Raw genomic sequence first — 25,655 nt, forward strand, 5'->3', positions numbered from 1 at the left:
AGGCGCTGCAGGGGTGAGTCCACACCTTTACAGCCCATAACTTCTGTCCTGAGCTATATTTTTCTTAATTTATGAATAGTGTACGAACGAATAGTGTATAAGGAGTTTTGCATTTATTCCAATAAAGATGATAATAGCAAACTTCATCGTTGGTCATAGAAATATACAAGCGACATGACATACTTCCCAAACTTAACTACTGCAGAAGATAACGCCAAACTTATATCAAAACTTAGAGAAACAAGGTGGGTGAGCTAATATCTTTTATTGGATCAACGTCTGTTGGTGAAAGAGGCAAGCTTGCTCAAAAGCTTGTCTCTTTCACCAGGAGAAATTAAACTATATTACCTCACCTACCTTAACAATGAGGAGTCCGTCTGAAGAAGTGGGTTTTTACCCACGAAAAGCTTATGCCCAAATAAATCTGTTATTTTCTAAGGTGCCACCGGACTCCTCGTTGTTTTTGTGGATACAGACTAACACGGCTACCCCCTGATACTACTCACCTACCTTGTCTCTCTAATATCCTGGAACCAACACAACTACAACAGCCCTGCAAACTTCAACCCTTAGGTCTGGTTTATAAACAAAGTTCATAGATTCTAAGGCCAGAAGGGATCAGTGTGATGATCTACTCTGATACACAGGCCCCTGCATACACAGGCCATAGAACTTCTCTCAAACAAGCCCTCTTTGAACTAAAGCATATCATTTAGAAAATCTTGATTTTAAAATGGCCAGTGCTGGAGAATTCACCGCCATCTTTCATAAAATGTTGCAAAGATTTATTAACTTCACTGTTAAAAACGTGTGCCTTATTTCTAGACTGGATTTCTCTAGCTTCAACTTCTAGCCAGATTGTCCCAGTTTAACTAAAATATGATTTGTAAACTGATCCAGGTATATTGGGGCAAACTATGGTACCATTAGCCACCACAGGGGAATTGGTGGAGCCTTATACCCCTTTATTTCTTGTGCATGAGTGTTAGGTGGGATACAACAGGGCTATAATTTATTCCCCTCTGTTTTCAGTGAAACTGCCTATCACCTGCTGAATTATTAGCATACTTACAACTACCCCTCTTTTATTACTTCTGCAAGCGCCTCATTTGAGTCTTTAGTGTATTGTTTCATATTGTTACTGTTTTTTCTACCCCTCTCAAGGAAATAAATATTCTTTACATGCCCATTAAATTATTTGTAGCACATTTTCCTTGTGGAATGAAGGAATTCAGTAAAACAAAGAACTTAGCAATCTTTGTATACAAGTTGCGAAAGTGGTTACCAAGAAAAAAAAAATGTTATTATTTCAGAGAACACACATTTCTTGCCCCCAGGATCTAACCAGATCCAAACACCTGCTCTCTGGCTCATGTCTAACTATAAACTTCTGCAAATAACATTAAAAAAATAGTTTTCTTGCAAGCAGACCAACCATTCAAAGTCCAAACTGGCATCATGTCAGGACGGGCAGAGGAAAATTGCCCCAGAACAAATATTCAAAGTAAAAATCTGAGCAGCAGAGAGCAACATCATTCTGACAATCCTTAAGGAGAAAATATCCAAAGGTACCTTTCAAAGGGGCTATCCGACATATAGGAATATCCCACCTATTACTTAGGAGCAAGGACATCCATAATACCTGCTTTTTACAAAAGACTAGTTTATAATTTTTTTCTCTAGATTTAATTAACTTCTATGAATGCCAGACATTTCTATATCTCTGAAATATATGGGGTGTCACTCATTTTTAAAAAAACTGGATATTTTGCATTATCTGACCGTTTTGGCAAACTTTTCTTTCTCATCCAAAACTCTACTGTCATGATCTAATTAAACAGATGACAAGTTCCCTATCCTTGCAAGCTAAGCATTTTATGTGTTATACCAAGATATACTCCATGTGATATAAGATGAGGCTTCATAATGAGATTCAGTGCAGTTGAGTGCTAAATTATAGCAGGCTTATATCAGAGAAAATTATAACAATGAGAGTGGAATTCATATCATGGCTTTGGTAAGACCAGAAAATTAAAGCTTTGCAATTAAAGTAGTAACCTAAAACTTTAAAATAACTTAAACAGCTACTGAATACATGTAATGTTCCATACTTATCTGCAAGCAGGATTGGCAGTCATTTAAAAGAATTCAAATGAAATGTGGACAAGGTATATTTTATGTCCTCAGAACGCAGATCTGTCATTTTCTTCATTGTTCATGAATACATTGGTATTGAATATCTCTTTCCCACAAATTCACAGGCTCCATACAAGACTAGCAGAGAGAAAACCAGTGTAATGTTATCGTTAAATTGATGTTGCATACAACTTTATGATAGTCCCGACAACTATGGTTTGTGAATTTGCCAAGAGCAACCCAGCAAGCGATTTTCAGAGATGAACACTGAGCTACATAATAAAATAATCCTTCCCTTCAGAAGTATAAAAACTGCAATTTTCTTGTAGACCTAATTTACTAATTATTTCTGACAATTGTAGAATTCCACTAGGCAAAACCCTGGGGGTTTGGGAACAGAACTTTTTGTTCTTTTTAAGAACAGACAGTGTACATACAATGTTAATATCTGTGTAATGACTAAGGAGGCCCCGGCCAACAGAACTTGGATGCAGATCCCCTTCCAATTTAAATTCCACTCCCATTTCTAAAGTGTAGGGTGGTCAGAGCCGTGGTTTTGGTTCAGCCCAAGGCAGAGCTGTCAAATTTGGATTCGCATCCAGGGTCAGATTCTGACCACATCCCATATAGTTTTGAAGGAGACGGGCTTTGGAGCTAGGCTTCTGATTTGTACCCAAGTGATATAACACATTTAACATAATGTTAGTAACATAGATTAGTACAAAGATTGACAAGCATACTTTTGAGAATATTTACGGCTATGAAAACCTGATGAAAGCCATCGCATGGCGACTATGGCACCTTCTCCATCCATAGCTTGGCATGTTGCTCCACAATAGTATGACGATGACATTGGTCATGATTCATCGGATGGGTAGGTATTTCCTCAATTTCTATGTTTATAAAAAGCCCTGCTACTTTTTCAATTTCACATTGTACTTCTATATATGGCCTTCTGTACAATCTTCACCCCAGCTAGTATGCTAGTGAGAACCAGGACAGGCCCCAATGGTGCTGGAAGCCTGCTGCACATTTTGCTGTCCAGATCTAAGCAGGAACGTCTTGGTGCACATGGCAACTGGAATGGGGAGAACCCCTGGGTAGTCTGTAGAGCAACTGGATAGGTGAAGACGAAAGGACTCTCTGCCCCAATCAGCCTGTAGCAGGGTGGTTACCTGCTCCTGCCCTCCGGGGCTTAAAACAGCCCAGGAGAGGGCTGTAGCTGGGGCAAGAAGCCTGGGCTGATTGGGAGAAAGCAGGATCAGCTGTGGCCAGGTCCCAATCAGGCCCAGCAGGCCCCTATAAGAGGCAGTGAGCCAGGAGCCCAGACAGTCTCCCTCTGTCTGTAGAGGGAGAAGGGCCTGGCTGCAGGGAGCTAGACAAGGTACCTGAGTGGAGCAGGGCTGGGGAAAAGCAGAGGAGCTGGGGAGCTCCTGCCTGGAAAGCCCCAGGCTGTGGCCTAGCACAAGGCCAACAGGTACTGGGGGTTGCAGAGGGCAGCCCAGGGGTAGGCGAAGGCAGCAGGTCCAAACCCCTTTGCCGATGATGAGTGGCTGATACTGCAGTCTGCCCCAGTGAACAGGGCTAGATGGAGACTGGGCAGTAGCCAATACTGAGGCAAAGTGGGGATAGGTGGGGTGGGGGTTCCCCTGGGTGGGGGAGACCCAGTTAAAGGGGCACCAGGGTCCTGGGAGGGACACGGGGGCCAGTAGCTGGAAGGCGGATCACCGGCCTGCAGAGGGTGCTCTGGGCTGGATTGAGCTAATTCCCAGGATAACCAGCAGGAGGCGCCACAGGGGTGAGTAAGGCCCGTCTACACAGCCCTACAGCCCTCTAGATTCTGTGGTGGGAAATAAACCATATCTCAGTCTGCTGGCCTAGTCAATGGACCCCACTAACTCCCAAAAGGAACATTGCAGATATTTCCTCTTCTGTTGCTATGTCTCTGGGGAACTGTCCGTCTACAGCACTCATCTTTGAAAACACCCTGGTGTCAGTGCTGAATTTCAGCTTGAGAAGCACTGATAATACGGAGCACTGAAGGGCCATGACCGTGTTTTCTTCCTTGCCCAGGCCTATGGGACCAGCTGGTAAAGTCTGTCACAGCGCTTAGCAAATGTTGCTCACTGAGGCATACCTTCCTCATTACACCCCCAGCCATTGTTCATCTAATGTCAGCCAAAGTTATTGGTGGTGTATTTGTCGAAAAAGGTAAAGAATCTGATACTGCTGCAGGTTGGGTCAGTTTAATCAAAGGACTATGGATAGAATAGACAGGAAGTGGGTTTGTTTTACTGAATGTGTTACACACTTACTCCAACTTGCATTTGAATGTTGGTTTTTTAGTTCTAGTGCTAATTTCCTATATATATAAACAAAAATCCCCACCAACCAGGCACTTTGGGAACTTGCTATCAAGTGACATGGTGTGACAGAGGGCTCAGAACCAACAGCTGAGCCAGCACTCAGATCATGTAAATGTCAATTAATTTCTCACCCCTGGACAGTGCCTAATTAGCAGATTAGAGTGGGCTAGGGAAGATTAAAGAGCTAATTAACCCATTAATGCAGAGGGTAGAAGGCAGCACAGGAAGGAAGAGGCAGGTTAGCAGAGTCAGCACCAAGAAGGATCTCTGGGTGGAGAGACCTCTTCCATCTCCTTGGCAGAGGAGCAACAGATGTTGTCAAGGATGTGGTGTATGTCTCAGTAAGAAGAGCCATGTGAACGACCTACACGGTGATGTTTAACAACAAAACCTCTCTGAACAGTCTGTATAGACAGAGGAGAAGACAGGAGAGGGAACTTGCCCTGTTGCACCAGGAACGTAAAGCCTGGAATGAAACCCTGATCAGTAGTGACCAAAAACTCTTGTCTTCTGGTGGCTGTTCAATGGGGTTTGAGCTTGGACTTTTTCAGTCCAGTCCCCAGTGGATAGATATCTACAATCTAAAACCACCTGCACCTTAAATGGATATTACTTGGCCATCTCAGCAGAGAGGCCAAAGACTTAGGGATTTACCCATAATCCATTAAAATCAGTGGGAGCCTTTCCATTAACTTCTATGCGCTGTGAGTCAAGGCCTGAATGAACTTGTAGAGTGTAATATCCTAGAGAGGCATCATGGAAGAGAGATGTAAGTGTATTGCTCCTGTGATGGTGGGTTTCCAGGGAGTAAGGGGGGTTGTTCCTCTTTTTTTAAACTTCCTTGACTATCATTCTGTTTTCCCTAGCCAGGCGAATACTGATGGCCATAGCATAAATTCAGAGATTAGACTAGAGGTAAAATTTTCAAAAGCACCTAAGTGTAATGTTAAATCATTGACTTTCAAAGAAACTCGGGCTCCTCATTAGAGTTGGTTGGAAAATTGATTTTCCATCCTGCAAAATATTTAATGATTTAAAAAAAAAAAGATCATCCCAAATCAGGCTGGAAAAGCCAACATTTCAAAAATTTCCATGAAACACTTTTTTTCCTGGAATTTTATGTTGGAGTCAATTGAAATATTTAATTTCAATACATGTTTCGTTTTGGTATGAGCCTTTAAAAAACGTTTTCTATATATATTAAAAAAATCAAATGAAAAATCAATATTTTTCTTTCCAGACATCCTGTTTTGGCATCTTCTACAACTTTTTTTGCAGTTTTTCAGTTTCTCAAAAAATATCTGTTTAATTGAAATGGTATTTTCCAACAGAAAACTGTTCTGATGACAATTTTCCAATTAACTTTACTCTCCTACACAGGGACCTTAGTAAATGTTACCCTACATGTTTTCCAATTTGAAAAGCCAAAAAGATTTATTCCGAAACTGAAGTTCTCCCACGCTGTGCTAAAAGCAAAATCTAATCTGTCACTTTTTAAAAGGAACCACATGTCAAACTGAAGTCCACTTTCCCCACCAGTAAGTGACTGTAGCAGGGCCTTCTTACCTGCCCCCGCTTTGCGCCCTGCCACTGCTTCAGTTAGTTTGGGAATAAGCCATAAACTTTTAACAATGAGGTTAATTAACCATTGGAACAAATTACCCAAGGCCCTGGTGGATTCTCCATCACTGGCAATTTTTAAATCAGGATGGGATGTTTTTCTAGAAGATCTGTTCTAGGAATTATTTTGGGGAAGTTCTATGACCTATGTGATGCAGGAGGTCAAACGATCTTGTCAGGAATCAGGGCCGGCAGCAGAGCTAATCTCCAGGCAGCCTCATCAGTACACTTCATTGCAGCCAGCTGCCAAATTGGTCATACCACCTGATTGGCCGGAGCGCACCAGCAGCTCACTGGCTGCTCAGTGCTTGTGTCCACCACTGTGACTGGTCTTCTCTTACCTTGTTCCTGCAACTTCTGCCTGGCATTCAGCCTTGCCTCTGGCCTGTCCCGGCCTCGAACCCCTCCTTGCTTGCTACCCTGCCCACTCCAGTTCCTTACCTCCAGCCTGGCCCGTGGCTTTGGGTTCTGACTGCTGACTCCAGCTTGACCCTCGGCTCTGGTATCTCCGTCCTGCCCTCCAGTTTGACCTTTGGCTCCTGCTTCTGATTACTGACTCCAGCTCTGACCCTAGTCCTTGGTTCCGGACACCTGCTCTGTCTACTAGGCCTGATGCCTGCTCTCTGATCACTAGGCTAGGCTGCCCTCATCTTGGTCAGCTGACAGATCTGGTCAGACTCTGAAGGAGTCATATATTGGTAAAGGCCAATGCCAGATGATCACAGTGGTTCCTTCTGGCACTGGAATGTGTGAATCCTTTGGAGTCATGGAACCAGCACAATAGCTTCTCTGGCCTTCCTACTACTGGTGTAGGTGTCATGGCTATGTTAGCAGATGGTGTAATTTACACCACCTTTACACCCCAGCCTGAGCTGTGCACTTGCAATACATCCACTGTCAAAAACTCTTCTAAATTCTCCTCCCATTAATTCAGGTCAACTTCTAGTATGTGATGCTCATATTGATTTTAGAACCAACAACACTTTTATAACTATCAGAGCTTAGAGATGTCATATGTATAAGGGGCCAAATTCCAAGCAGGTCGGAACTTTACTAACTTCAATGAATTTACTCTGGGATGAATTTGGCCCAAGATTTTATAAAATATATACCTTGCTAAATGTGTCTGTTTATGCTGGATTGTAGTTTCTCATTGGCTTTTCCCATTAGTCATCATATCCTACAGTTTTTACTCCAGCAAATTCTCTTTGAATCTAATGGGACTTTTTTCTGTGTAAAGAGTGAACAAACTATGGAATGTCTGGCCCACAGAGCTATATATCCTAGCAGAGTAAATCCCCCAACACTTCAGAAGAATCTTCTGGTGTGGATTCTTATAGCACCATGTGGTCCCTGAGACCCTGGATGTTAGGGTCTGCCTGGGCAAACCCATTTGCAGAATCGAGGCTTAAGATATTATAAACAGAAGAATTCATCTCTGAAGGCCTTAATCAGACAAAGCTCCCATGGAATTTTGCCTGATTTAAGGATTTCAGGGTTAGGGAAAGGGAAAGGAAGAGACGACAAACAGGGTTGTGTCCCTTTTTATTGTTTTATGAGGTATAAAAAAGGCTTAAATGGTTAATTCTTTGTTTTGGTTTATTTTTAATGGTAGGAGGGGAGGGAATGTTCCCTTGGAATTATCAGGAATATCAGGTCTTGTTTCTAGTCTTTTTGATAGAGGATTCATTGAAGTACTAGAGAACTGGAGTGAGAGATTCCTCACCTGAACAGACACGGTTTTCTTAAACTTTAACAAAGTCTGTGTTTCTTCCAAATGTTTATCAGGAGCTTCATTTCAATTGGTGTTAGCTAAAACAGACCAAAACCAGATATTAAACAGTCTGGCAGAGAAATTTCCTCCTTTTGCAATTGCTCAGGTTTCAATCCTTTGTCTCTTGTAATGGTATAATCCTATTAGCTATCCAGTCACAGCAAAATCTTCTAGCAAAATCAGTGTAGGCAAGACCTGCTATCTCTAATTGAAAATCAATCAGAAAGTTAACAACCAAACTCATTCAGGTCTTCTCCAGACAGTGTCCAGAAGCAACGGAGACAGCACATTTTATTGTCTTTACAAGATGCTATTAAAAAGTCTATGCAATACATTATATTACTTGTTTTGGATGCACTTGCTTTCAAGAAAATGACGCTGTTATCAAAGGTTTTCTGTATGTGTTTGGAGAGCAAAAAAACCCTGTTATGGCAACAAGCCTCCTAGCTGAACTAATAATGATTGGGGCTAGATGATGGCATTAGGGACAGCTCTAATCAAGAGACCAACCAAAAGTAGCTTGAAGAGGCAGTCTGGTTCCAAGGCACCTCTCTGAGTCACGGGCTCTTAGGGATGCTAATCTGCTGATTTACACCATCAACAAATTACTAATCCCTGTGCTTCCTCCCTGGGCTGACTCAGTTACACAGGCCAGCACGTGGGGAGGATATGGCCCTGAGGAGCTTTCTGCCCACTTCCCACCCACCCGTTCCCAGGAGGAAGCAATGCACAGCCTCACTTATTTCTGCCAGGTTCCATCTGTGGCCCAGGTAGCCTATATAAGGGGGACATAGCCCAGGTTCATAAACTAGCCCCTTGAAAGCAATTTATAGAGCTGGTATGGCTCACTATGAGAGGGAGGGTCCTTAGTGAAGTTATTACGTGACTCATGGTGTATTTAGTCATTAAATTTAGTCTGTCTGCATTTATCAGCCATGCCTATCTCAGCAATGTTCTCTGTAGCCAAGGCTATGACTACACTATAGGCACTACAGTGGTGTAGCTGCAGTGAAGATGCTTCCTACAGCGATGGAAGGGGTTTTCCATCAGTGTAGTCAGTCCACCTCTCTGAGAGGCAGTAGCTAGCTGTGTCCCTTGACCTAGGTGCGTGTACCCTGGGGGGTTAGGTCACCTTAACTATGGCACTCAGGGCACAATTTTCCATAGCCCTACGCAATGTAGCTAGGTCGAGCTAATTTTTAAGTGTAGACTAGGCCTCAGTTACGACAAACTCATTGAGTTATGTATAACATTGCAAGGTCTTTGGGGCAGCAACCATCTCTTTGCTGTGTTTGTGCAGTATCTACCACTGTGCACTGGGACCTCTGGGTGCTCTCATGGTACAAAGAGTTAATAATAATATTCTGTTATTCATACATTTCCTGCCCCCAATGGGGCTGTACTAGTATGAAATTAACAGGTTCCGAGTCATATTTTCCTTGTCCATTGTGCTTTAAAAAAATGGGTTTACCTTCAGTTTATGAACTGGTAAGACTTTTGAAGACTTTAGACAAGAAGCCGGCTATTTTGAAGCTTATACTGAAGCAGTATTTAATTCCAGGAAGTTTTGCAAAGCATTATATACAGGAATTGAAAAGAGCATATACAATGTCTGAAATATATATGGCGAACAAACTTGCAACAGCCAGGTAAAGGATTTTCTGTCCCGAAGTGAAGACGTTTATATAAGCATTTAAGTGTGAATTATTGTAGAAAGGAATTATTTTAAGAGTCAAAAGCCAATAAATGGGAGTAAAAAGAGTTTACAAATTAAAAATATTTTTTTTAAATGCCCAAAACAACTCAAAGTGAAAATGTCGCTGTTTTAATCTTTTATGAACTTAGAGGAAAGTTTGAAAATTCTGCAAGGCTGTCACAATGCTAGCTGCTTAGGCACCAGTCCTAGCTATTTTAGGCCCCAGATTCATGCGTATGCTTAGCTGTAAGCACATGCATAGTCCCATTGACGTCAATGGGCTAGAGCAGTGGTTCTCAAACTGTGGGTCGGGACCCCAAAGTGGGTCATGACTCTGTTTTAATGGGGTTGCCAGGGCTGCCATTAGACTTTGCTGGGACCTGGGGCTGAAGCCTGAGCCCCGCCACCCGGCGCCAAAACCGAAGCTGCAAAGCTTCAGCCTTGGGTGGTAAGGCTCAGGTTACGGGCCCCCCATCCAAGGCTGAAGCCCTGGGGCTTCGACTTGGCCCACCTGCACAGGGCGATGGGACCTGGGACTTTGGCTTTTTCCCCCCTCTCCTCTACCTGAGGCAGTTGGACTCAGATGGGCTCAGGCTTCAGTCCACCCTCCTGGGGTCATGTAGTAACTTGTGTTCTCAGAAGGGGGTTGCAGCGCAATGAGGTTTGAGAACCCAGTGGGACTCTCGTGTAGCCAAAATTTAAGCACATGCGTGTGTCTTTGAAGAATATCAGGGTCTTCGTTTTAAAGGTGAACCAAAAAGAAAAAAGCATCGTGTTTGAGCCCTCCTGTGTGATACACAAAGAAGACCTCAAACATTTTCAAATTTAGGACTATCAAGTCTTGACTACCCTCTGTTGGCTGGGGAACTCATGGGATTTGACTGTTTAAAACTCATTGGCCTTGTCTGCAAGTACCCATTGCTTTAACATATAACTTTCTCTAGCCCTTGGTGTATAACTTACACAGATTTAGACTCAGTCAAGCATCACTAAAGTGGGGATCAGTAGCTCTGAGGGAGCCTAACTTGCATTTCATCTCAGAATTTGGCCCATAAGTCCAAATAAATCCTATCTGTCTAAATCTAGAGGGAGTCCTCAATGTAATAACATATACACTGAGGGGACTGGATGAGGAAGGGATACCATATAAAAGCCAAGTGATTGAGCATTTCTGTTTAAAGTCCAAAACACAAGACCAGAAATAGTGGATATAACAACAGGTACGCAGAGGTACTGCTAAATTACAGCACCAGAATGTGTTATTAACTGTTTGTATAAGGATGTGTATAGAAATGTGGAGAATGAAGTATTGAAAATAACTAGAGTGACATAAAGCTGAGTAAGAGGCATTCATAGTTCTGGACTGTGCCCCAGTAGAAAGGAGATGCCTAGATTATGTCAATAAAATTGCTAAACTCATACATGTCATTTACTGTCTGCTACATCTAGTGTTTGTAAATATGACTTGCACAGACTACTGCAGATATATCAGTATAAAAAGTCTTCAGTGAAGTTACACCAGGAGTAAATCTGTCTCTTTTGTCTTTAAAAGATTAGATGAACACCACAATTGGTGTAATTGATTAAATAAGCATTTGTCTGGAATGTCCAAGGTCTGTATAGTTTTGTATTACTTTCACAGACTATGATGGCTGAAATGCTCTTATCCCTTAGTCATGTGGAGACAGGAAAAAGATGTAAATACCTGTTTGTGACAATGCTGTTCATAAGATTAGGATGTTTCCACGTTACCCTTTTCTGATGTGATATATGTGATGCAGTGATCTCTGCAGAAGAGGCAGGTGGATCAAAAAAAAATAATGGAAAGTCCTTCAAGGATTTTTCAAAGTTCCTTAATTTACAGTAGCAAATTATACACAAGAACCATGGAAGTGTATGTCTTTTTCAATGCCAACATTTAAAACCATACCTAGGTTTTAATACATCATCTACTTTGTATTTTGTCTTTTATAGCCACTTTATACATGGGGAAATGTCTGATCTATAAAGATTTTTGTAATTTAAATGAATGCGCAGATCAATTAAAAAGTGTGAATTGCATGGATGTTTGTCCATTTTTTTTCACACTGTTTTTCTTTTCTGAACCCAGACTCCAGGCCAGCCTCCTAGCCAAGTTTTCCTTCGTGCCTTATTGTCTATTCTGTTCAGCTATTTAAAAAATGTTGAATATCAACAATGGCTTTCAGTAGTGTATTGTCAACTTTTGTATGAAGCAATCTTGGTTGAATGAGAAGATCCCAGAGCTTATAGTTCTATCTACTGTGCTGCACTGGGTTTCTGCTTGAATGTGTGTGACTGATAACGGGACAAATTTCTACCTTCGTTATTACATTTCAGCTACATAATTCATTTGCCAAAATTTTTTAGGAAATATCTTTATAGCAAATTGCACAAGACATCAGGTAAGTGCTTGTGATGTAAAAATAAGTAAAGATCCAGGAGCTGCCTTGTCAGGCTTGTTTATTAATTGTAGAGTGGTTTCTGCTAGCTTGTTTTACAGACTTGCTGTTTCCTGTGTAGCTGCATGTGCTGGGACCGCTCCGGAATGTATGTATTCGTGTACAGGCATTAGGATTGGATCATCGTTGCACTTAGTCTAAAAGCAATTGTTGGTTTTTAAACTAGGGGCAAATTGTTTCAAATGTAGTCACAGATTATGCATTTTCAAGTAATAAACCTTTGTCTGGACTTACTGTTCATATTTGATCACTTAGTGGCTTTTGCATCCAAAATATAAAATGTAATGTCTACACTGTCCCCTTTTTATTGTATTAGAGGTTAGATTCCACAGTCTGATGTTTCTCAATTATTGCACACATGGGAAAAACTAACATTTTTTCATTGCTTTTGCTAAACAAAAGCTTATCTTAAAGTGGCAGCTGATTTTCTATCCTCTGTTTTCAGACAATCCAGATAAATCAGGAAAGGTCATCTGCAGTGTCCAGTTTCTGCAGGTGCTTAGGTTAACAGGTGTCATGGCAGGTAAAACAGAAGCAGCTCTTCCCCGTCCTCCCATCCTCACTCCCTCCCATTTGTTGACAGTTAATGTGACTTTGGATGGAATTAATTTGTAAGATCATTGTCCAAAATGATTTGTCTGAATGAGATGAAGTTCATGGCATAGTGCTAGAGGCCTGATAGTGCAGGGCTCACGTAGGCAAATCTTCCATTGAAGCCATTGGGAATTTTTTCTAAGTGAGTAGTGCAGGATCAGGCCCATCATTGTGGGTCAAGAAAGAGGGGAGAATCCATGAATGATCTTCAGCATGTTACACGTTGTAATTTTTATTGTGAGTGCAAGTTCTGTCACATTAGAAGAAAGAGGCTTAGGATAGTTTCATAAAGACAACAAGTATCCAAAACAAAGAATCAAAACATAATTGTTTCTGGATGTTGATCTGAGAAGTAACAGTAATTAAAAACAGAAGAGATCCCATCTTCCAGAGTCCAGAAAAAATATACTGAATTAAAGCTGGCATTCTAGCAAAGCAACATCATTAAGCCTAGCTGTAGAATATCTCTGTGGCGAGAATAACTAGGTATTGCACAATGTCCTGTTTGACACTGAGTTGTCAGTTTCCCACTAATTCATCTGCCTGTCTCTTTGTCCCAAATCCTGGACTCTTTTCAGTGTTTGTGCCTGCTTTGTCTGTACAGTGTCTGCAGACCAACAATCACCATTAAATACTTTGCAATTAAATTATATAGACATGCATAAGCACAAAAAAAAGATAATATAAAATATTTTGTTTGTAGTAGCCAGTAGTAGGGAACATCTGCAATATAAATGTAATGTAAACCTTATACAGAAGCATTTATGAGATTCTAACTCTGCCAAAACAAATTACAAATTGTAATGTCACTGTCTGTTGCAAAAGGTCTCAAGATGCAATACTACTTTTGTAAAAAAAAAAAAAAATCTGTTATCTTTTGAAATGAAAACTCTAGTTAAGAATAAAAATGTAATAATGACAGTATAGCCTATACGCTGATAATGAACAGTCACATCATCAGTTTCTAAAGCAATTTTTTAGTAATGAAATTCTGTTTTATATAATAATTAATCATTAGCACTTTAGAATTTCAAAGCAGATATTAACTAATTCATATACTCTTTATTAATATGCCTCGTCCTATCACGGTTGATGTCAAAGCAAACGGACTTACCGTACAACACCATGGGAAAAAATATTTATACCTGGATGAGAAAATGGTTTTCATATAGAGTATTCACAGGTACTGCAAATAACGTGGTTAAGTTAGAAATAGAACCAAATTAAATCAGAGAGTAATAATCAATGTTGTGGAGAATTTGTGAAAAAGAATTAAATCTTAACTTCATCTGTTTGCCATTTGATTGGCTTTATATAAAGCATCTTTCATTTAAAAAAACACCTGTTTTTTAAAACTTTATTTTCCAGTCTTCATGCTACATGAAGGCAGACTCAAGATTGAGAAAGACTAAATCTGAGAGGGACATGAATATGAAGGTACAGTATCCACTGCAATTCTCACATTTTAAAAACACTATACACTACCCTCTGTGTAAGCAGACCTGAAAATGCTGTCAGACTGACAGGTCCATTTTTAAACCTACTCTAAAACTTTCTGCATTTAATTAGCTAACTATAGACACAAACGTTTTAGCACTTTAAAAGCACTTGTGCACCTGTTTTAATGTCTGAACATTCATTATGTGCAACAATGGTGATCAGTGGGTCAGAACTTCCCTCCTTGTTTTTACCATAAAATCAATGGGAGTTTTGCCAGTGACTTTATGGAGGCCAGGAGTTCACTCTAGATCTATGACTTTGTATTTAGATTGTATTTAGAGGCAGGCTTTTCAGGGATCCACTGATTTCAGTAGACGACAAGACATACCTTATCATAAGCATAGAATCAGAATTTGCCTTTTTTTAGGTGTCCTGTATCACCTAAAGTACTTACAGGGTTAACCTGGGCGGGGGGCAGGGAGCTGTTACCTATTTAGTTGCATATCGAGAAGTTCATTTTCTTGCAGTAAAAGTCTTTCTTGAAAATAGAAGCATAGATGCTTTCACCACAGAGAGACTCTTTTGTTCTTTCCCCGGAGCCCATGAGCTGCTCATGTCGTGAGGGCAATAGTTATATCTAAGGGTGAAATTCTCCTTTCCAATGGGTATTGTGCATCTCTGAACAAGGCAGCAAATTAGGCATAGGAGGAGCAGACCATGTTTTCCTTGCTGAATGTGTGATCCTCGGTATTCTCCCTCTCTCCATCTTCTGGATCGTCATTTCGGACCCAGTACTGCCGTTGCTTCCCATCCGGTGATGCCAAGTGATTGCTTCACATTGCTATAGTAACTTCCATTCACAAACGTTAACAAGACTAACCTCACCAGCTCCATTTGTGGGAGATCGATATTCTTATCGCCATTGTACAGGCAACAAAAATGATTAGGGGGCTGGAGCACATGACTTATGAGGAGAGGCTGAGGGAACTGAGATTGTTTAGCCTGCAGAAGAGAAAACTGAGGGGGGATTTGATAGCTGCTCTCAACTACCTGAAAGGGGGTTCCAAAGAGGATGGATCTAGACTGTTCTCAGTGGTAGAAGATGACAGAACAAGGAGTAATGGTCTCAAGTTGCAGAGAGGGAGGTTTAGGTTGGACATTAGGAAAAACTTTTTCACTAGTAGGGTGGTGAAGAACTAGAATGGGTTACCTAGGGAGGTGGTGTAATCTCCTTCCTTAGAGGTTTTTAAGGTCAGGCTTGACAAAGCCCTGGCTGGGATGATTTAGTTGGGTTTGATCCTGCTTTGAGCAGGGGGTTGGACTAGATGACCTCCTGAGGTCCCTTCCAACCCTGAGATTCTATGATTCTATGAGAAACTGAGGCACACATGGTGACTTGCTTAAGGTCCTAGGTCATGCAGACAGCTTGGCAGAGTTAGGAAGGTTGGCTCTAACCACTAAGGAAGGATTGCTCCCATTCTGTGAGAGATGAATGTGTGGATCAAAGCCAGTAGCAAGTTTTCATGCATCTTTGAAATGACAGGGGCATGCTTTGGCCAAAAATGATTGTCTTTCCTCAGAGGGCCAACACTGCCCTGAGACCATCCATAGACTCCCATGGATATTTATGTACCCTATTTAGCACTCCTTAGTCAGACAAAACAACTCCCCTACTGGCTTCAATGGGAGTTTAGACTAAATAAAGGGTGCTGAGTGGCACCCTGTTTTATCTTACATGCTTATAGCAGTTGCTTCATGCTGAGGGATCAGGAAAGCACTTTATAAGTTGCTTAGGGCTCAGTCATGCAGTACTTATGCATAGGTGCTGGAACCTGGGGTGCTGGGGGTGCTGCTGCACCCCCTGGCTTGAAGTGGTTTCCATTATATACAGGGTTTACGGTTTGGTTCAATGGCTCTCAGCACCCCCACTATAAAAATTGTTCCAGCCCCTCTGTACTTACGTGTATGTAACCAGGTAACTTATATACAAGAGGGAGGAATTACTCTTCCCACTAAATGCAATCAGCTCTTCCTGTTGTATGAGAGGAGCCTACAGAGTGGGAATGTGCGGGGCACTGGAGCATTCTGTTGTATGTAGCATGCCACAGAATGTGACTAGTTGCTTAGTGGCTCTGTGCCTCGGTTTCCCCCACTGTAAAATGGGGATTGGTATGTTTTTCCTTATTTCACAGGGCCATTCTGAGGCTTAATAGTTTGCAAAGTGCTTTGAGACTCTCGGATAGAGAGTACAAAGCATTATTACTATTATTTATTTGTCTGTTTACTATGGTCTAGTTACTTATTTTCCTGAAAAGTATTAACTGGAAATCTGTCCTCGATTTGTCAGCTATTATGAGGCACTTGAAAGTCACTTATTGCTATTTATGACCCTATATATATTGGCCATATTTGGTAGAGTGAGGCTCTGGAGATCCCACTCCGGGAAAGCTCCATGTAAAGCACAGGAACGAATGTGGTGGAAGTCCTGTTACTGGGTAACATAAGGAGTTTCTACTGAAATTTGCAAGGCCAGCCTAGAAATTTCAGGAGGGCAGAACTCAGTGCTACAGGCCAGCTCCTCGGCTGATGTAAATACTCATTGCTCTGTTGACTTCAGCTGAATTATGACAATTCACAGCGGCTGAATTTCCATTTCTTTTTATTCTTAATTTTGCAACCTCTAAAAGAAATCCTACATGCTGCGATATTTTGTCCCCTCCCCCGCAACAAGGTGTGGTGGGTAGGAGCAACCTGCTCACCATATTGTCCTTCCCATGTGGCTGGTCAAGGTTACTATTTTGCTATTCTGACGTCCCATCAATTATCCTGCCAGCAGATAGATACCGGACCTCAAGTTTTCTTATAAAATAAGAAACTGAGTTTAATTAAACCATCAGTAACGTGGACCTAATTATTTCAGGCAGTATTTAATTAATGTTTCATGGATACCTAATGTAATTAAGGTTCCTTTAATAAGACCTTCTGTGACATTAAAATATATGACCTTTATCTTCCTTATCAATTTCAGTCTGACACCTCCGATTTGTCATTTTCACCAAAAGGTGTCGTTTGATTAAATAGAACAGACCCTAAAATTAATCTAGCAAATTATACTTGTTTGTTTCTTTTTTCCCCCTCAAAGACTAATAAGTGAAGCCTTTTAATTAGCGGTGTAGCTACAAATGTTCGTGCTAGAGTTTTACTTTTTTTTTAAGTGTTTCTTTTGTATGTCAGTTTTTTATGACCAAAGCCGATAGCATGATACTTTATTAATCATAGTGAAGGACCAGTGTTTAAGATATAGACAAATAACGATCTCATAGACTCATAGACTTTAAGGTCAGAAGGGACCATTATGATCATCTAGTCTGACCTCCTGCACAATGCAGGCCACAGAATCTCACCCATCCACTTCTATAACAAACCCCTAACCTATGTCTGAGTTATTGAAGTCCCCAAATTGTGGTTTGAAGACCTCAAGCTGCAGAGAATCCTCCAGCAAGTGACCCGTGCCCCATGCTGCAGAGGAAAGTGAAAAACCTCCAGGGCCTCTGCCAATCTGCCCTGGAGGAAAATTCCTTCCCGACCCCAAATATGGCGATCAGCTAAACCCTGAGCATGTGGGCAAGACTCACCAGCCAGCACCCAGGAAAGAATTCTCTGTAGTAACTCAGATCCCATCCCATCGATCTGTTCTTCATAGTAGCAAAGACTAGTGATTAAGAGTGTTTATGACATTTAATTTCTTCTGATTATAAACTATTCTAAATATAAGAAATAAATCACAACATGCATGTGAGTCAATACAAGCTACGTATCAAATTGTTGCATTGGCCTAAACTTGTCTCTCCTTAAGCTATGGGTTCATTTTCCCCACTCTCATCCTCAGGGGCGGCTCCAGGCCCCAGCACGCCAAGCGCATGCTTGGGGCGGCAAGCCATGGGGGGCGTTCTGCCGGTAGCTGCGAGGGTGGCAGGCAGGCTGCCTTCGGCGGCTTGCCTGCGGAGGGTCCACTGGGGGGCCGCTGGTCCCGCGGCTTCGGACCAGCGGACCCTCCGCAGGCAAGCCACCGAAGGCAACCTGCCTGCCATGCTAGGGGCAGCAAAATGCCTAGAGCCGCCCCTGCTCATCCTCTTTTTGTTTCCTTTAAATGGCTAGTGACTGGCAGAGCTTGAGGCCTGGTGGGAGGGTATTGGTCACATGGATATATAGACAATAGCTAGAGGCAAAAAAAAAAGTTTGGTTACAAGGGTAATTTAAGTCCACTGGGAACACCAGCCATCTGCTCTCCATCCCCGCTCCCCAGAGAGTGATTACACCTCTATGTCAGAAGCAAGGGAATGCAAACAGAGGGGCTATTAACTGTAAAAGCATGTCTACATCCCATGTAATTCATTGGGACTTAAGCACATGCTTAAATTTAGGCACATACTTAAGTGTTTTGCCAAACTGGGGCCAGGATGCTTCTTCTAAGATTCATAATCCTCCTGCTACCTTAGGTCAACAGATCAAAGGTTGACCTCAGTTGAAGGGACGGGCGGGTGGCAGAAGGTCTGAATAATGAGGATTAGAAATTAGTCAAGCAGAATGCAACACCTAAAATGAGTGTGTGTACCATGGCCAAAGTGGACCCCAGTACTTCTACTTTACCCTGCTGCAGTGGGATCAAGATTGCTGCCTGTGGCTGCAGGTGGCCTCCACTGAAGGAAGTATGTCTTGGTCCCCTCCACCAAAGTTATTCTTGAGGTGCTACTGCCCACACACCACAAATCTAGGACTTTCTGCTTTGTATAACAAGGACACCACCATGGTTACTGGGTAGATGAAACAAAGTAAATTGTCTCTGCACCCGCAAAAATGTTAAGAGCTGGTCAAAAATTCCATCCAAATTTCGTCATGGGGGGGGGGGGGTTGTGTGGAGGGGTTGGTTTTGTTTTGTTTTTGTTTTTTGGAGGGACATGGGTAATGAAAAGGTCACATTTTGAATGAAAAAAATTGTCAACACTTCGGAATTTGGAAAATTTCCACCAGTCCAATAGCTGTTGTGGGGGTGGGGTGGGGGGTGGATCTGAAATTTTCACCCAAACTGTTCAGGGGGGTTTCCAACAAAAGTTGAATTTTCAGTGAAAATTTTAATTCAAAATGCTAAATTAGAAAAATCTGGTGTATCTTTCATGACAACAAGCTGAAAATGAGAAAAGCCACTCCGGGGCAGGGAAATGAATTTGTGATGTTCTCCACTCCCCTGCTACTATGAAAGAAAGAGGAACAAAGGCCTAGTACCAGTGCAAATGCTGAGTTGGAATTGCTTGGCTTTGTTTTCAGTGGAGAATTTACTGAAGAGAGGGGTTTGCTAGTTGTTGCTTTTATTCATTTCGCAGGAGCTTAGTGCCAGGCAAATTAGCTGGAAGAACAGATGTTAGATGGGTTAATGAGTACTGCACAGCAGATTTCAGACATGGTCTTCCATGAAAAGGAACAGAGTTTTCCTAGGCCCCAGTCCAACAAAGGACTTAAGATCATGCTTAACTTTAAGCATGTGAGTAATCCCCTTGAAGTCTTTGCACCAACTCACATGCTTCAAGTTTAACATGTGCTGAAGTGCTTTGGCTGAATCAGGGCCTTAGTCAAGGAGCAGGGTTAGTGAGTTTCCCAAGCTGTTCATTGTCAGTTGTGGTGATAATGCTGAATGAGTGAACAGCTGCAGTTACAGTACTTAAGGGAGAGAGTTTCATAGCAGCCTAAGGGAATTAAGCATCCAACAGGAGCACCTAATTCTCTTAGGCTCATTTGAAAACCCCAATTTAAATCTCTAAAGCAATTAGCAGCTTAACATGAGAAGTGGATTCTTGCAATCCCACCTGGGCGATATTAATTGATTTATGTTCATTTGCTTCATTTCCTTCAGCACCTCTTCCACTGGCAAAGCTGAGCGCTGTTCCAAACACTCTTTAAGAATTGCCTCCAGAAATTGCTGGTACTGTGGTGCCCCTGGGCATGCAGCTGCCCTTTACGGGCTGTGGTTTCTAAAGCCACAATGAAGCCTTTACACTGTGGAAGCATAAAAAGTCCAAGACAAAGCTGGGAGTAGTGTCTGCAAAATGGGAATTGCTTCTTTTTCATGTATTCTCCTGCCAAATATGGGCCCGATCCTGTTCCCATTGGCGGTGAAGACAATTATGTGCTGCAAGGAATAAGCCTTTACGTTACTCGTTAATAGAAATGAACATGTTAGTTAATTTAACAAGTCTTAGGGCTTGTCTACATGGCATGGCAAAGTGCTCTGACTGCCCCGTGTAGACCTGCTGGCGCACTCTAAAAGGAAAGTGAAGTAGATACTTTTTAGAGCCTGCCAGCAGAGTCTACCCAGGGTTTTTAGAGCGCAGCACCTTAGGGTGCTGTACATATCACCCACATCTGGTGTGCTTTCCATACATCTAGCCAAGCCCTTAGTCAGTGCCGGCAAGCTAGCTGCTGATTGCGGGCAGTTAGGGTTAATGTCAATGATGCATCTGCAACAGGCTGACAATATCCTGGGCAAACCTTATTGAATTACTTTTAATACCTTTGCGGTCCATTGTGTTAAAAATGCCATTATGGATGTGTTGTTGTGGAATTGTATGTAACTTCTCCAGGAGGAGGAGAGGCTAATGTAATTCCTCCAGTTATCAGCCCGTTGAAGGCATCCCTGGAGATATGCATATACTAGTTCAAACTGGATTCTCCAGGGACCAACAGAGAGAGAAAGAATTTTAGGATCAGTAGCTTGGTTTTACACAGGCTCGGACCCTTCTTCCTGATCCAGCAAATTTATAGGACCCCTAGTCTGCCAAGGGCCCCAATCCTTGTTTTGAGCTGAAGCTGTGGTGAACTTGAAACCACAAGGAAACCCCTTGGTTGGGTTCTTGAAGGAGCGCTCCTGCTACAGCCCATATTAGGGCTTGGGTGAGGTCTGGTAGGCTTCTTAGCTTGCGTGTCGGTTCTTTGATTGTGTTTAATGTTTTCTCTGTCGTGTTTTTACTGTCAGAATAAAATGGGCTTGCATAAAAAGAGCAACTTACTCTGTTATTAGTTGCTGAGGAGGAAGCAAGCGGGTGTGCTTGGGCAGCCTGTCTCTGCTGGGAATAACACAGGGAAGGCGGAGAACTGTGCAGCGTGGAGTTTCCGCGGTCAGAAGAGAGATAGAGATGCGTGCCATGGGAGCTGGAAGCCTGAGAGTGGGTGCCCTGGCTGGAGCTCAGAGGGGGAAGACAAGTGCAGTTGCCCTGAAGGGTGACCATATCCACTGGCTTATACTAGCAGCGCTTGGTCAAGATATAAAAATATAAGCGTGTCAGTGAATGGAATTAACTCCCCCTGCGTGGAGTTTCTATATGGAAGGAATACAGAAGGGCTAGGTCAGGCGAATCTACCTCCTGCCAATGCAGGGCCAATGGGTGGGGCAATGCCATGCCCACTGCTGCTATTCTGCCTCTTCCAAACGCAGCCCCTCTATGCCAGGAGTGCACTGTGTTGGGGCTACTGGATCTGCGTAATTCCAAATCATGCGATCTTTCCTCTCTTCACCCGCAGCCCCCGCATTGCAGCCATCTGCACCGGTCTATCCGGGGTAGGATGCAGCTCCTTGCGCTGGCCCTTTACACAATGAGTGAATTTCACCCAATACAATCGATTGATAAACTGATTCTTGCCTTGCAACTAGTGCCTGAAATTTTACATGACACAGTTAGAGTCCACAGATACTCCCCATTGTTAATGTGCCATTAATGTAGCTTTTAGAATACAGCTGGGTCACCTTCCTCCTCTTCCTGTGAAGAAAACACCCAGTTTGTTCATTCTAAGCAAATAGGCTCCAGGGAAAACACAGTTAATATGGAAAAATATGCTGGATATACAACCTAGACCCAGAGATATAGAAATAAATGGCTCTGATTACACAGATTACTGGAAACCTGCCATTCCTGCTACTTTAGAACATTTAAAAGCAAACACAAATCAGTGAATCATTTTAATCACATTGAACGTAGACGATATACTTTCACGTAAAATCTAATTTAGTTGGAGTTACTCGGTCATGACTTGTCTGTTCCCCACATGACAAGGTTAAAGAGATTACATTTGGGTTCATGTCAGCAGCATCTGCTAGTTAGCCCTCTGAATGCTGATTTAATGAGCGAGGTTATGCTTGGTCTCTTGGAAAGATTTCTGGTTTAGGCAGGTGCCTGAGAGATGTTATTCATTTAGGATGATACAAGGAGTGATGTTATCTTGCTTCGAAAACTCATGTATCATTGTCTCGGGGTGTATTTGTTTACATCGCTTTAGCGGCCTTCCAGGGTTTTGCTCTAAGCCAGTTTTAATACACTGCTTTGGAGAGATGGAAGATTTCTGTTATGAAAAGTAGTTTATAAGAACAGACATTTTATTGTCTAGCATTCAGAGAGCAGCCCAGGTCACAGGTCAGCTCACCCACATAAACTGGAGGATTATCTGAAATTCATCCCAGCGCCTCATCTTGGGCCTCCACACTGCCTGCTGTTACCATTCGTTCAGTGACAAAGGGCCCGATTCTGAGACTCTCCAGTCACACTGAGCAGCATTCGGTGCCGAGAGCTCTGCCACTGAAATGAAGGGGGCTGCTTGCAGAGGAAGTCCTGCTCTGCGCGAGTAAGGGTATTCCCGGAGAATGATCCTGGACAGTGTTTGGGAAGCAGGGAAGCAAACTCGGGGCTGCAGTGAAGCTCCTCTGCAGAGGGGCTGGCAGAGGGGCTGCTGTTCCTCTCTCACCCCGTTCCTCACACTCCTCATCCCCTCCACAGGGGATAGCACGGCCTAGATAATTGCAGAAGCCCCTCTTCAACACCGCCCTCCAACCAGACTATTCAGGGTGAGCAAAGGGTTAACGATTCCCCTGTATAGCCGCCCCACCCCCATCACAGCAGACAAGCAGAGGGCTTCCCTGTCACCAGAGACAAGGACCTGTGCACCCTCCACACTCGTGCGTAGTGAAGACACAGCAACTGGGCTTTGAACTCAGGTTAGCAGCTTGAGGTAAAGCCTATAGGAGAGCTTGGAGCTCAAACTGAGTTAAAAACCAAACTGCCGGGTCCCAAATTAAGACCACACCTTTTTTTTGGTGGCAAAGACGGACCCTGTAGGAACTTTTATGCCACAAGTAGAAAAGAGAGGCCAGATTCTCAGCAGGGGTAGCTTCAAATCAGTGGAGCTATGGTCATTTACACCAGCTAAGCAGATGGGTTTTTTTTTTAAAAAAAGGACTGTTTGTTTCTTTGGAGGGAAAAGTCCTAAAACTATTAATCCCTGAAGTTCTGATAGAGAATTTTGAGTAGCAATTGAAATTCATTACAAAATTTGACTATTTCGATGCCTAATTTCCCTTGCGGACGGGTTTCAAACTCTCTCTGTAATTACCGGGACAGCACAGGGATCGAGCCATTAAAATAATTTCTGGCAATTCTCTGTGATTCGTGTTATTTATGAAGGATGCAGTGGGTATAATGTTCTTTGCTACGCTGTCTGTTTTGTGTGTGTCCTTCAATCCTCCCCTCCCCCGCCCGCCACAGGCATCAATGGTCACTTCTCATATATGTACGGGGAAAATGTGCAACTCCAGAATTAATTGAGCCAGCCTGAAGAAACAGCATTTATATGTAAGTCTTCTGTAATCATATCAAAGAAAACTGAACAAAATTGAGAAAAATGGGGACATACCTTATTGCAATTATCTTTTGTTCCAGCATATTTTTCTTATTAGCGGTGCAGACAAAAGGTAGCCCTGCTATTTTATTAAAATGAGCCTAATATAAGTATTTCATGCACTTCATTATTATATCAAAATGGCACTATGAAGCCTTATCCTGCAGCCTTTACTCAGGCAAAATTTCTATTGCCCTCACTGGGAACAGCGACTCGGTGAACATTACAAGGCTGGCCTCTTGTTTGTTGGTGTTTTTCTTGTTCTTGGGTTTGGGGTGGGGTTTTTTAATATTGTTTTGTTTTTGCCTCTGCTAACTGCTATGATGTACCTCGCAAGTTGGAGGTGATTTTCATGGATCACCTCCTGAAGAAGGAAATATGCAAATCACTTACAGAACTTTTTGAAACAGGCTTAATGTCATTATACTTACCTCTTATACAGTAGTTGTCATCAGTAGATCTCCAAGTGTGTCACGAGCTATAACATATTTATCTTCTCAACAGCTAAGTGAGGGAGGGAAGTGCCACTATCCCCATTGTGCAGATGGAGACCTGGGATACAGAAAGGCTAAATAACTTGCCCAAGGTCATACAGGAAGTCTGTGGCAGAGGAGGGAATTGACCCTGCATCACCTAAACCATAGGCTAGTGCCCTAACCCCTGGACCATCCTTCCTTTCTGTGACTTCATTTTTGAAAAGTTATATGATATGGTAGGAGGTATGACCCGGTGTTTTAGATCATGAGAACATGTACCATTTGTATAGATAGTACACTATGTTGACATATCCAAAAACGGTCTGATCATGCATACCCTGTGCATCCAAACTTCCTATTTAAGTCAATGGAAGTTTAGACATATAGAATTGAGCCCTCCTGTTGTCAGTCTGTCACACAGCAATAAAGCCAGATCCTCAACTGGTATAAATTGGCATGGCTCTGTTAACAACAATTGAGCTACACTGCTTTGCACTAGCTGAGGCTCTGGCCAGTAGATTAAAGCTGGGAATTTCAGATAAATTCTGCTTCAGGTGAAATTTGGCAGTTTGGGATTTGAATGAGCATTCACCAATTTGAAGGAAAAGCTTTGCTCTGCTCATGCAGCTGTACAAATTGCATTAGCGTGTACAATAACTGCATATACCTGGATTCTGATCTCAGTTACATGTGTGTAAACCTGGGACATCTCCATTGAAGTCACCAGAAATACTCCAGATTGAATTGAAATAACTGAGATCAGGCTCTACCCCACACATTTCTGATGTATTTTACTCCGCAGGGAATTCTGTGCCACTGCACATGTGCAGAATTCCTGCCCCCCGCAGATTTCTTTTCTCTGCAGAAAATACATTATGCCAAAGAGGCACTGCAGTTATGCCTTTTGCCCATCAGGGGCTGCTGTGGCACCAGAACAGAGAGCAGCTGGTGCATTCCTCACAGCACCCTGCCCAGGGGGCCAGGTTAGGAGGCACAGGATAATTTTTTTAAATATTTTTGGTCCAGAATTTTAACGTTTTAGCATGGAATTCCCGCAGAGTAGCATTTGAAATTATCCTTATACCCCAAAAATTCAGTCAAGTGAAATTCAGATTAGAGACAAGCAGGTGAAGTTAAAAATTGTTCAATTTTGCAACATTTTATTCTAAACTAAATTCAGTTCCCTTGTTTATCTCTAACATAGAGGTACACATATTCCATAGTTGAGATTCATAGATATCTATATTGGAGCAGAGCAATGGATAGAATTTAGTACAGAGTAAAGCCAGAACCCAAACACCTCTCAAACTGGGGCAAGATTTGAACTTCAGAACCTATCTCTACTGAGGGTCTCTA

The sequence above is a fragment of the Mauremys reevesii genome, linkage group 9, assembly GCF_016161935.1.
Source record: "Mauremys reevesii isolate NIE-2019 linkage group 9, ASM1616193v1, whole genome shotgun sequence".
Taxonomy (NCBI): domain Eukaryota; kingdom Metazoa; phylum Chordata; order Testudines; family Geoemydidae; genus Mauremys; species Mauremys reevesii.